Source organism: Lepidochelys olivacea, assembly GCF_965140295.1.
Source record: "Lepidochelys olivacea isolate rLepOli2 genome assembly, chromosome: 2".
Taxonomy (NCBI): domain Eukaryota; kingdom Metazoa; phylum Chordata; order Testudines; family Cheloniidae; genus Lepidochelys; species Lepidochelys olivacea.
The window spans coordinates 99,207,117-99,218,929 of NC_140412.1; positions in this window are offsets into that span (position 1 = coordinate 99,207,117).

The window sequence follows — 11,813 nt, forward strand, 5'->3', positions numbered from 1 at the left end:
GGATATACATCTTCAATTTCTGTAGCGCACAAAGATATATGTATATATATTTTAAATAATTTACTCTATAGATGGCATTTGCCTCCAGGTAAGATCCATCATATTTTTGCAGTTAGGGAAGTGCTTTGTTGGACAGGTTGTGGGAAAAGGGGAGCTTACTTGCACATGTTGTGGTTGTGTCCAGGAATTGAATGGTTTGTGGAGAAAATTATTAGTGATATTATGAGAAAATACTGGCTTCCTATTGATATCCTGACCTGTTTACTTAATTCCTCACTAAAAGGTCTATATTTTAAATAGAATGACAGATTAATTTCTTTCATATTGTTAGCAGCTAAACTTTGTATTGTACATTATTGCATAATATGAGTCCCCCCTTCCTCCTATAGAATTGTAGTATACCAAAGTATGGACTGTCCTTGTAATGGAAAAGCTGTCACACCAAGTACATACACAAGAGAAGTGCTAAAAAGAGAACAGGTATTTAGAAATTTGGTCATCCTTTTTAGAGTGCTCAGAGGATAACTCCTCCTCAGCCAGCAAGTCAGAGTCTTTAGCCAGGTTCTTTCAATATTAACTTGATCCTGAATAATGTAGGATATATGTTAACGTTTTACTGTAACTTTGTTCTTTAGCCCATAGGGCTAGCTTGCCTTTATTATATTCTGTCTTTATTATATTCAGCAGTAATGCAAGAAACCTGCAGGCCTGTACCCTGTAAGACATTAGCTTCAGCAGTTAGCACAGATAAATGACCTTTGGCACAGATAAATGACCTAATGATCACCCCTAAGTTTTGGGGAACTGAAAATAGAATGTGCAAGGATGGATTTTGTCGGAATTTGCCATTATGATCAACCAAAGGAACATGAGTCAACATCCGCTGATGACTGACCACAAAAGTGTCATGGCAATGAATTGGTATATATGATGATAAGCTGAGATCACTGATATAGTAACCTATAGGAGAAGAACTTTCCAACATTAGTAGGGTGAGGACATACAAATAAGGAGCAGGGGAGAAACCCTAGTGAATATTCATTCGACATAGTGGTGTCAGCATAACATTATAAAATTTGCATCCCAGTGTATGGGCAGTAGGAAAGAGAAATGTATCTTTTGGGAAGTGCAAGAATGATGGCCGCTGATGATGAGGAAGGTCATGGTGATGAGGAAGATAATGGCTAATGTTTCAGGTTGTTCTGAAGGGGGTAGTGTGAGTATATGGATGTTCAGATGTACGTTTTGTATGATCTCTATTTCCCTTTCTGAGTTGGAGTGTTTTTGACTCTGCTAATTGTATTAATAAATTAATAAATATAGAAGAGTTCCTATAGTGTTGCAACTGTGCACATCAGTGTTCCCAACTACATAATAATTTTAAAAATATTGAGTCTGATATTGGTACAAGAACCTGTCAACCCTCAATGTGATAACTGGGAATTCTTAAGTAATCAATATAATTAATACATAATCTAGCTGATCAGGCTACAGCATGGGTCGGCAACCTTCTGCACACGGCACATCAGGCTAATCCACTGGCAGGCCATGAGACATTTTGTTTATGTTGACTGTCTGTAGGCAGGGATCCCCCGCAGCTCCCAGTGGTCACAGTTTGCTGTTCCTGGCCCATGGGAGCTGTGGGATGCAGCGGCCAGCACGTCCCTGTGGCCTGCCATGGCCCACAGCTCCCATTGGTAGGGAATGACAAACTGTGGCCACTGGGAGCTGTGGGGGACCGTGCGTGAGGATGGTCAATGTAAACAAAATGTCTCATGGCCCGCCAGCGGATTACCCTGATGAGCTGTGTGCTGAGGTTGCCGACCCCTGGGCTACAGCCTTAATAAAATACAAGGAAGATGAATATATAGAAGTGTATATTTGAGGATAATTGAACAGTATGGGCCAAATCCTCAGCATAGCTCTGATTATTTAAACCAAGTTCTGCCAGTTATCAGCTGAGGATCTGACTTTATGGCTTTTCCTAGTGAATTACAGTTGTAAAGGCCTGTTTTATAAACTCTTTATTTTTGATTTATTGTGACATTTTTTCTGTGTTTATTAGTCCTCAGACACTAAATTTGTGGCTATCGTGGTGCAGTCAGGTCATTGCACACTGCCTGCCTCTAGAATGCACGAAAAAAACTCTGGTTAAAGGCTTCAGTAGAAAAAATACAAACATTTTCTTTTCCCTTCAGAAACATGGAATAAATCTCATCCTGGGGATGACTTGAAATCAGTCCAGTCCATGAAACAGAATTTCAGAAACCTCTGTATTGAACATGAGCCTTAAATGCCATCGAATCCCTAGCGATCCTGACTGCATTCTGTCCATTGACCTTTTTAAAATCTTCATAAAGCTATGTCATATTTTCCCACAATCTCCCTCCCCAGGATATGAGTGAACATTATTTATGTCCTGTAACAGAAGAATAGTGTCTCAGTGCTATACCAATGCCTGCCTGTCTGTTGTGTGTCTGTGTGTGGAGAAAGATGCACAAGTAAAATATTTCATGACTTAGGCAACGTCATCAAGTTAAAACTGGAATGTTTTAAAAATCAAATATAATTTTCACAATTTATGCTCTTTGTTAACATTTTCATTCCAGTCAGCTTGGAAGCTGATTAATCATTTTAACTTTTTAAAAAAAATAAAATAGTAATTTTTACTATCTGTTGTCACATTCTAGCACAGTTATCCAATATTTTTATTGAAATGCTTCAAGGGGATGTTTAAATCCAAGCAGATTTTATTCTTTGGTGGAAAACAACTGAAAATATGTTTGTATAAATAATACCTTTCATGTACACCTTTTTACATGAAACTCCGATCATTTCCCTTTAATGGAGGTTTAAATTTTTTGATATACCCCACTTAGCATAAAATCAACACTCCTTTTTGAAGTTTTTGCAAAGTGCCTGGCATTTAATTGTGTTTATCGTCCCAACAAAATCACATGACACTGCAAAATTTGAGACATAGTTTTATGTTGACACTGGTTTGTGCAAAAGACAGTTTTCATAGGGAAAAGTTTGAGAATATTTGGAAGCCAGGCATGGTTAACAGTCATAGAAGGTGGGCATTAAAAAAAAAAAAAGAAGAGAAAAGCTGCTGGAAAATATAGTGTGTGAGGTCCCTGTTTTCAGCAAATTCTTTCAACAATTAAAGCAAAGCTGTTCATATGATGTTGATGAGAACACACTGGGTGAAATCCTGACCCCACTGAGATCAATGACAAAACTCCTATTGACTTAAGTGGGGCCAGGATTTCACCCACTGCATGCAAGCAATACAAATGAATTTCACAATTTGTATAGACATGAAACTTGATCCAAATCCTGATGAAGTATATGGAAAGAGTCCCATTGATTTCAAGGGACTGTGGGCTGGTCGATGAACAAAAAACGTATGGCACAATCAACTTGGCTAGTTTCACTTCTTCCTTTAACTTGTGGCATTTCCTTATTATTATTTTTTATACTAGGTCTTCACTTACCTTTAAAAAAATAATGAAAAATCTAGAGTACTAAAAAAAGAAGTTTAAAAACAAGCTATGGTTCATAAATGGCAACAATGTGCTTACCTAGGCATTCATTTACAAAACTAAAACATGTAACAACTAGGAAATGAATAGTTAAAGACATTATAAATCTTACAGTACCTTCATGCTGATATCCCTGTCACTTAAACAAGTTTTACAGCAGTGTACACCCATTGAATTTAATAGAGCTATTCCTAATTTACTGAGGTGTAAATGAAAGAAGAATCAGGCTTATTTATTTTTATGCAGTGCAAAGCAATGTACATTTCATCACAAGTCAAATATATAACTCCACTCTAGATTATTTAAAGTAATAGACCAATTGGTATTTGACCTTTCCAAGAAACTATTAAAAGCCACAAACAATGATCCATTTTCCGGCTGCTACCTTTTTGACAGTCATTTCTAAAGAATTCTCATTCTTTTCATTTAAAATTCATGTGTGTTCTTGGTCATATCCTGTAAACTTCCTTCAAATGAAAGCCTCCAAATGTCATCTATAATTACTTTTGAAAATTCCATGAATTTGTGTAGCAGTTCTGAATATGTTTTCAGCACCAGTGATAGTTTTTTCTGGCTTTGTTTGGTGGATAGGATATACTTTTCTCACTGGTTTCAGTAGTTAAGCCGTTTAATAAAAAAGCAAGCAAAAAATCTAAATTCTTGCAAAAAGAAGCAATTACACATTTTAAAAAAATCTGTTCATATAGCTAGATGGCATGGTGTATGATATGCAAAAAAAGCGTAAGGTTTCATTCTTCTACACACACACACACAAACACACACATACACACACACATTAGGACCATTAGCAAAACTATGAGTGACATGATTAATATTCTACAGAAGCAAATATTGAGCCCCATGCTATCATGACTTCTGTGATGTTCAGTGCATGAAGCCATAGTAGTCCGCTGCTAAAGTAAATGAGAAATCACCCAACGGAAGCCACATTCCATATACCTTATCATACTATGCTGGTAGCAATAGTGTAAAGATCTAGGATTCCCCAACCACAGTCATACTGGAAAAAAATGGGAGCAAGGTAAGAGGCAGGTAAGTGTATGGAATCATAGGAGACGCTGGATACACAAAATACCATCGCAAGTATCTGTGTGAACAGGAGATAGAAGAGGGGCACTTGTGTTTATCTGTATATCCACCTGTTACATCCTTTAATCCTAGATTGCTAGGGAGTCTGGGGCACAGACCCAAAAATGCATTAAAGGGAAAACAACCCCCAGACTAGCCAATCGCCTGGTGGTTAGATTACTCACATGGGATGTGGAAGTCCCTGCTCTGCCTGATTTGGAGCAGGGATTGAACCTGAGTATCCTAGCTCCCAAGTGAATACCCTAACCATCAGGCAATTGGCTAGTCTGGCATGGACATTTTTTGTATCTCTCTCATTGTGAGAAGAAATTCCATCCCAGACCTGAGATGCCTTCCTGATGAAAGTTTGTGGGTTTTTTTGTTTTTTGTTTTTGTTTTTTTTGTCAAAACTGACTCTTTCCTACAAAACTGTTTGGTTTCAAAAAAATAAGCATTTTATGACTTAAAAAAACTGTTTTGTCAAAAAAATCCCCACCTAGGCTCCAATTAACAGTTCAAAAGTAGTAGAAAGTCTGGAAAGTTACAGAAAGTGCACTCTTTGCTTGACTTTTGCTTACAGATCATTCTTCTGAAAATCAGTAATATCAGGGAAGGAGATAGAAACTACCTGTTTGGTTATCTGTCCTACCTACTGCCAGCTTTGGGTATTTTTTCAACTGCAGAGTCCAACACATGGGTCATCCTAAGTGATTTTCTGGATTCTATCATGGGAGGGATGGGGAGGAGGGCAGGGAGGAAGGAGAGAGATGGAAAGAGAAACCTACCATCTCTCTGTCTGTCTCTGTCAATCTCTCTGTCTGCAGTGTTATTTTCTGCATGACTTCCATCAGCAGGTTGTGCTGATATCTTACCTGCTACATGCTATTCAGACAATGGTTTACCATAGGGAAGTTGGGCTGTATTTTTATATAATTTACACACACAGGAGGGATTTGTAGTAAGCTCTTCTCTAGTGGATCAACAACTCCTGTACTGATGCTGTATGTATGGGTCAGCACTACATGTATATGTAAGGACAGCATTACTGGTTTTGGTTCTTTGGCTTTCTCTGCAGTGTGGCTATCTGTTCACCATCTGCTACCTGGATAGTGTCAGGGATTTTTTGGGAACCCCAACAGGCTTTTTGTGCTTATTACCAGTGGCACTTCATTGGCCAGTTTGTACACACCTATTCTGTGCTCCTGTCAGTCTTCCTATGATTAGGTCTTTCTGTGGTGACACTTGGTATGCATGCTGCATCTGTGTTAAGATCAGACAGCATATCATTGTGATGGAGTGGGCGGTGACATGTGAGGCCACTGACCTTCTGAGTGTGCATGCTATCTCTTCTCTTGCTTCATTCTGTCTCTGCCATGCTTCTTAGCTCTATTTATTAATGTGCTATCAGTCCTGGTTGTACATTTATTTATTCTGTTTCCTGATGTCCTGCTTTCTTAAGCCATGCTCTGTAATGATACTAATGACTAATGACTAATGTGTGTTTTCATAGATCTGGGGAAGCATATCTTGTAATTTCCAGATACTTTTTCCTCTATGCATATTTTTGTCACTCTTCTTTCCTTACTGTATAATTGTGTAGCCTACTGTATTATACAGTAAGACACAAGGGACACAAAATAGTGGTTGTACATCAGCAACATGAATGGGATGTATGCTTGTAACATGTAGAGATGGGAAAATAAATAAATGTTTGAAATTGAATACTTCCTAAATAAAAATAGAGGCAGCTCTGCCATAAACATTTTACTTTGGAGTTAGAGTGAGATTTCATGTTGTTAAACCATGAGTAAAACTCAATGTGTTCAGAGGTTGAGTTGAATTTGGATGTTTTTTCCAAAGTAGCTGAATCTCCTGTAAAATGTGGTTGGTATTATCTTGAGCAGATTTCTTGTGAGATTTCCAGAACTACTGCTTCATGCCAAAAAGCATAGAAACTGCTCTTCCTTCAGCGTTTATCACTTGTGATTCCAGTCCCAGCCAGCCCCTGGACTTAAATGGCTACACAGTGATGAGAAAATATTATCAACAATTTCAGAACCTGAAAAAGGCTCAGTTTCACTTTTTCCCCACAAAAATGGCCAAATGTTCATGGTGAGTGGGAGTGAGGAAACAAAGCAGGGTGAGGTCTAATAGTTTCCAAACCACATGTTACTCATCTCTAGTTATAACTCTACTAAATCTGAACATTGAAACCCTTAAGGATCTAGAAACAATTACTGCACTGTGCACATGCAGTTATAACTGACTCTTATGAATAGAGATGAGACCAAACCAAAACCCTGGATCCAAATATCCTTGAAATTTGAGGAAGTGTGGATCCAGCCAGTTTCCTGAACAAATAATTTTCCTTTATTTTTATTTTTTTTCTGTTGGAATGTAAAAATTAAAAAAATATATTTTGAACAACACAGTTTTTGACCCAAATGTTTCATTTTTGAGGTCTTTTAAAATTTTATTATTAAATAAAATGAAGTGCAATTCTGAAACAAAACAGCTTTCAAAAAAGGAAAAAAGTAAAATTCCAAATTGTTTGACATTTCTGGTTGTTTTTTTTTTAATTTGACCAAAACAATTTGCTGACATCAACCAGAACTAGCAATTGTTTCAGTTAACCCAAATCTGCATTCTTCTGCAAAATATATCTATATATATATTTGCATGAAAAATTTTGTCCCGCTCGAGTGTGAATCAAATTATTTTCTCTATACCACCCAACGTTGTGAAGTATAGATCTAGTTGCAAATTCTTCTTTTGGGCTCACCTCTGCTCCAAAAATGTGGTCTTAATGTTTTTTTGTCAGCAGGAGAGTCCATATAGCACACAGGAAAATACATCAGCACTTTTCAGTACCGGAGCAGGAGAGGGCACTGAAACGCAACAATGTGATCATACGTATACATAAAACAGCCTTTCAGTTCAAAGGAAGGGAAAAACCCCACCATATATTTTGGTTTTGTTTCAGTGGGCTTTTTCTAATATGGAAATTTCTATAACAACAAAATGTTTGGGTCCTATTTGGCAGCAAGCACAACTTAACTTCCTCTTCAGATTAAAAAAAAAGAAAAAGTCATGTTTCCCTTTGCTTTGTAGAGAAAGTGCTAACTATAGACATATTTGACTGGGACTTCAGTCTAGAAACTTTCAGAGTGGTGGCTGTGTTAGTCTGTGTCAGCAAAAATAATGAGGAGTCCTTGTGGCACCTTAGAGACTAACAAATTTATTTGGACATAAACTTTCGTAGGCTAGAACCCACTTCATCAGATGCATGGAGTGAAAATACAGGAGCAGGTATAAATACACAAAAGGATGGGGGTTGCTTTAGCAAGCATGAGGTCAGTCTAACAAGATTAATTAACAGTAGGATACCAAAGGAGGAAAAATAACTTTTGAAATGGTAAGAGAGTGGTCCATTACAGACAGTTGACAAGAAGGTGTAAATAACAGTAGGGAGAAATTAGTATTGGGGAAGTGAAGTTTAGGTTTTGTAATGACCCAACAACTCCCAGTCTCCGTTCAGGCCTAATCTGATGGTATCCAGTTTGCAAATTAATTCCAGTTCTGCAGCTTCACGTTGGAGTCTGTTTTTTTACTTTTTTTGTTGTTGAAGAATTGCCACTTATAAGTCTGTTGAGTGACCAGAGAGACTGAAGTGTTCCCCTACTGGTTTTTGAATGTTCCGATTCCTGAAGTCAGATTTGTGTCCATTTATTCTTTTGTGTAGAGACTGTCCGGTTTGGCCAATGTACATGGCAGAGGGGCATTGCTGGCACATGATGGCATATATCACATTGGTCTAGAAGCTGTCACTCTAAGGATACAACACACTGTAATATCTGTCAGTGAAAGAAAAAAAAAACACCTAAATTAAGTTTATCTCAATTTCTTTCCTCCTACTCTTGTCACTCCTGGTGTACATTTCACAAATAAGCAGTGATCCCCATTGTGAAAAGTGGGCTTTGACTTTGGTGCTTGTCTCCTGCATTTTTTTAGGTGTCTTAAAATTATTTTTCTTGAAATGAAGGTTGTAAACCATACTATCAAATTAAGTCCAAATACAAGTAATCCGGGGTTGGATTCCTATCCCAAAATATTTTTTTCTATTGAACGGAGTGGTCCTATCTGAATCTGCACAAGATTTCTAGGATGCCCATGAGATGTCAACAATATCACAATTACACACTGTAAGTTTAAACACCTTCTGTAGCTGAGTGACTAGGTAACTCCCCATCTTCTCTGACTAACAAACATGGAGTGATGGAAAATTGTGTTTCTCATGGTAAAATTTTACTGTATTGTGCATGGCAAGGTTAATGGTTAATTCTTTGGCAACATTAATCATCTTTACCTTCGTTGCTTACCTAAAGACAAAATATAGGTCCTTTGAAATGTGCAAATATTCCTCACAAAAGTACTGTATATAGCTCTGTTTTATTATGCCTGCATAACTTACTTTTAGTTGCTATGCCTGTGTGAATTTTGGCTCAATCCAGCTATAAATGATCTTTAATTGCCAAGAAATTTTCATGAGCCTTGTAGGGCAGAACTCCTTTTCTCCTTGATGTAGACTATAATTCCTTGATTACTTGCAGCCCCTCCATCCCAGAACTAGAGTCTGAGGTACTCAAATGACTAGGGCGGGGTGAGTGGGAAGAGAGAGATGCCTCAGTAGGAGCCTCCCTCCTTCCTCACAACCCCCTCATCTGCATTGTCATCTAAGTTTCATTTATTTTTGGTTGTCCCCTTTGCAGTCAGGTATGTTGAGGGAGATCCATGCAGTCCTAGGATTGCTGTGTTAGTTTGTGCAGACTACGTGACCACATGGAGGGGACTGATGGATACATGAATCAAGAATGGGGAAATGTCTTAGCATTGAACATGTTTATAGGAACCATCTACTTCAAGGCAGATCCAAACTCCATCAACAAGGAGCTTTCATCACAACATCATCAGTATTCATAGTTTTTTTGTGGTTTCAGTGGTTCCAAATATATACTGCTTGGATAAATCTGAAAGGGAAAATTCATGTTTTTAAGGGCTCAGATTTACATAGTCATGAAAATTATTTTTTAATGATGAAATGTTTATCAAAATTATTAAACAGAAACCAGCTAGCCAGAATAATTGGCTCTTTTAGCAGCAATTTAAGCTCAGGCACCAGGCATAGATGAATTGAAATACTGTTGTAAAGACAAAGAAATTCTGTGTTTTCAGCGCACATGTAGTGCCATTATACATCCGTTTAACATTCATAGTAAGAGTTCTAGTATTGATCTGAACAATTAATATGGTATTTGTCTGTACTTTACATGTATGTCCACTCTAACTTACTATTTGTTGAATAATGCTTTATCATGGACAGAATTTCTCCCTTTCCATCCATCCAGAACTTAACATAAACTGCCTTCTAACAAGTGCAGACATACTAAAAGGCAGGCTACTTTTCTAATATAGGCTTAATGATTTCTCAGCTTTTAGAGCATGCAATAAGAAAAAGAGCTAACACTGGAACATTCATAGTAAATAGTAAATAAATTTGGTTTGACATTCATAGACAATGTTTTGATTTTCTTTGCACTTTTTATTCATACTTTTGTGTTACAAAACTGCATGGGGTGTTTAAATTTTAAAGCACACTAGAATAATCTTTCCAAAAAGATTTCATTAACTTGGAAACTGTAAATTAATTATTTCACACAGTTCAAAATATAGGGGGGAATAAAACCTATCTTTCAGCACATATTGCAGTACCCTGTTGAGAATCAGCAAGTGAGAAATGTATCTTTAATAGTGTGTGCACTGAATTTGTTTTTGTTTTGTGTATATCACGGTCTGTCTATCAGCATTTTGATAAGAACCATTTACTTACTACAAAATGATCAATGTTTGTTTTTTATATGGAAAGATGTACATAATTCAGGATGTGATTGTGACACTGTGCTTCTAAATCACTATTGCAACCTCAGTAGATAGGTGCCTCTCCCATTTTCCTTCTGTCCTTACAACACTTAACATGTATATCCTTCTAACATTTTCTTCTGTATTTCACTGAGATTATTTCTAAAGTAATTTCTTATGGAAGAGTCCCAAAGAATTTAACAGAAAATGATAACTTTCTATAGCTTCTTTTAGCCACCATATAGAACTTGAGAGAATTATATCTTTACTATGTAATCCGTTGTCCTAGATGCCACAGGAAGAAAAGACACCAAGAATGTGGTATAACTAGGCCACAGTTTTATTAAGTAACACATCTGGAAACTATCCAGGAATAATTTGTTCAGAGCAGGTCATTTTTCATACTGTAATGTATATCACCTGGTAGAGGGCTGTTGCCAGGCCCTGACCCCATTAACCTGATCTCATTTATGGGACTCCATCACCCTCCCCTCATGCATAGATTAAATGGATGGTGAGAGGGTTGTCTCCTCGCTTTACCAGTTCTTAGGAGCCCCAACCACATTCCCCTCCTACTTTAAGAGATGACTTCCCTTAATCTTGCTTCCAGTTACGGTTTATCAGAGAACCGGCCGACTTATTGATCGGCACCTGTGCAGATCAAACTGCAACAAAATGAATTTAACAACCTAACCTACCCACTGGGTCACCCAATTACCAATCTGGTGGTGAGGAAAAAATTCTCCCGTGCACCGAAAAGATGGCTAATGCAATGCCCACAGCAAGGCCCCGAAACCCAGTCCTATTCTAAACCTTTATCCTTATGCTACACTCTTCTGTCTAACCAATTAGCCTCAGAGCCCCTGACCTTCTCTCCTTAAGTTCACAAGAAAGGTGGGATGCTGTAGTAATCCTTAAAGAGACCATGTTTTTTTCTTTCCCCAGGCAAAGTCCTCCCCACACCCAATCTATGAGGCTGTGGGGGAGCGGGGTATTCCTTGGAGATGCTGCTATAGCCATGGCAATTTCCGCGCAGAAATGACAGTGTTGGTCTCCCTATCATTATGTTCCCACTAATTTTTATTTCTAACACTGTACATCAAATTCTGCATTCTCTCAGAGACCATTTTCACAGGAACAACATAGCTTCAACAACTGATAAAAAATCAGATCAAAACAGGTTGCAAGTAGCATGAGCTCATTAAACAACTCCAGAGCACGGATGTAATAAGATTGTGCATAACTGTTATAGGTCAGAGAATA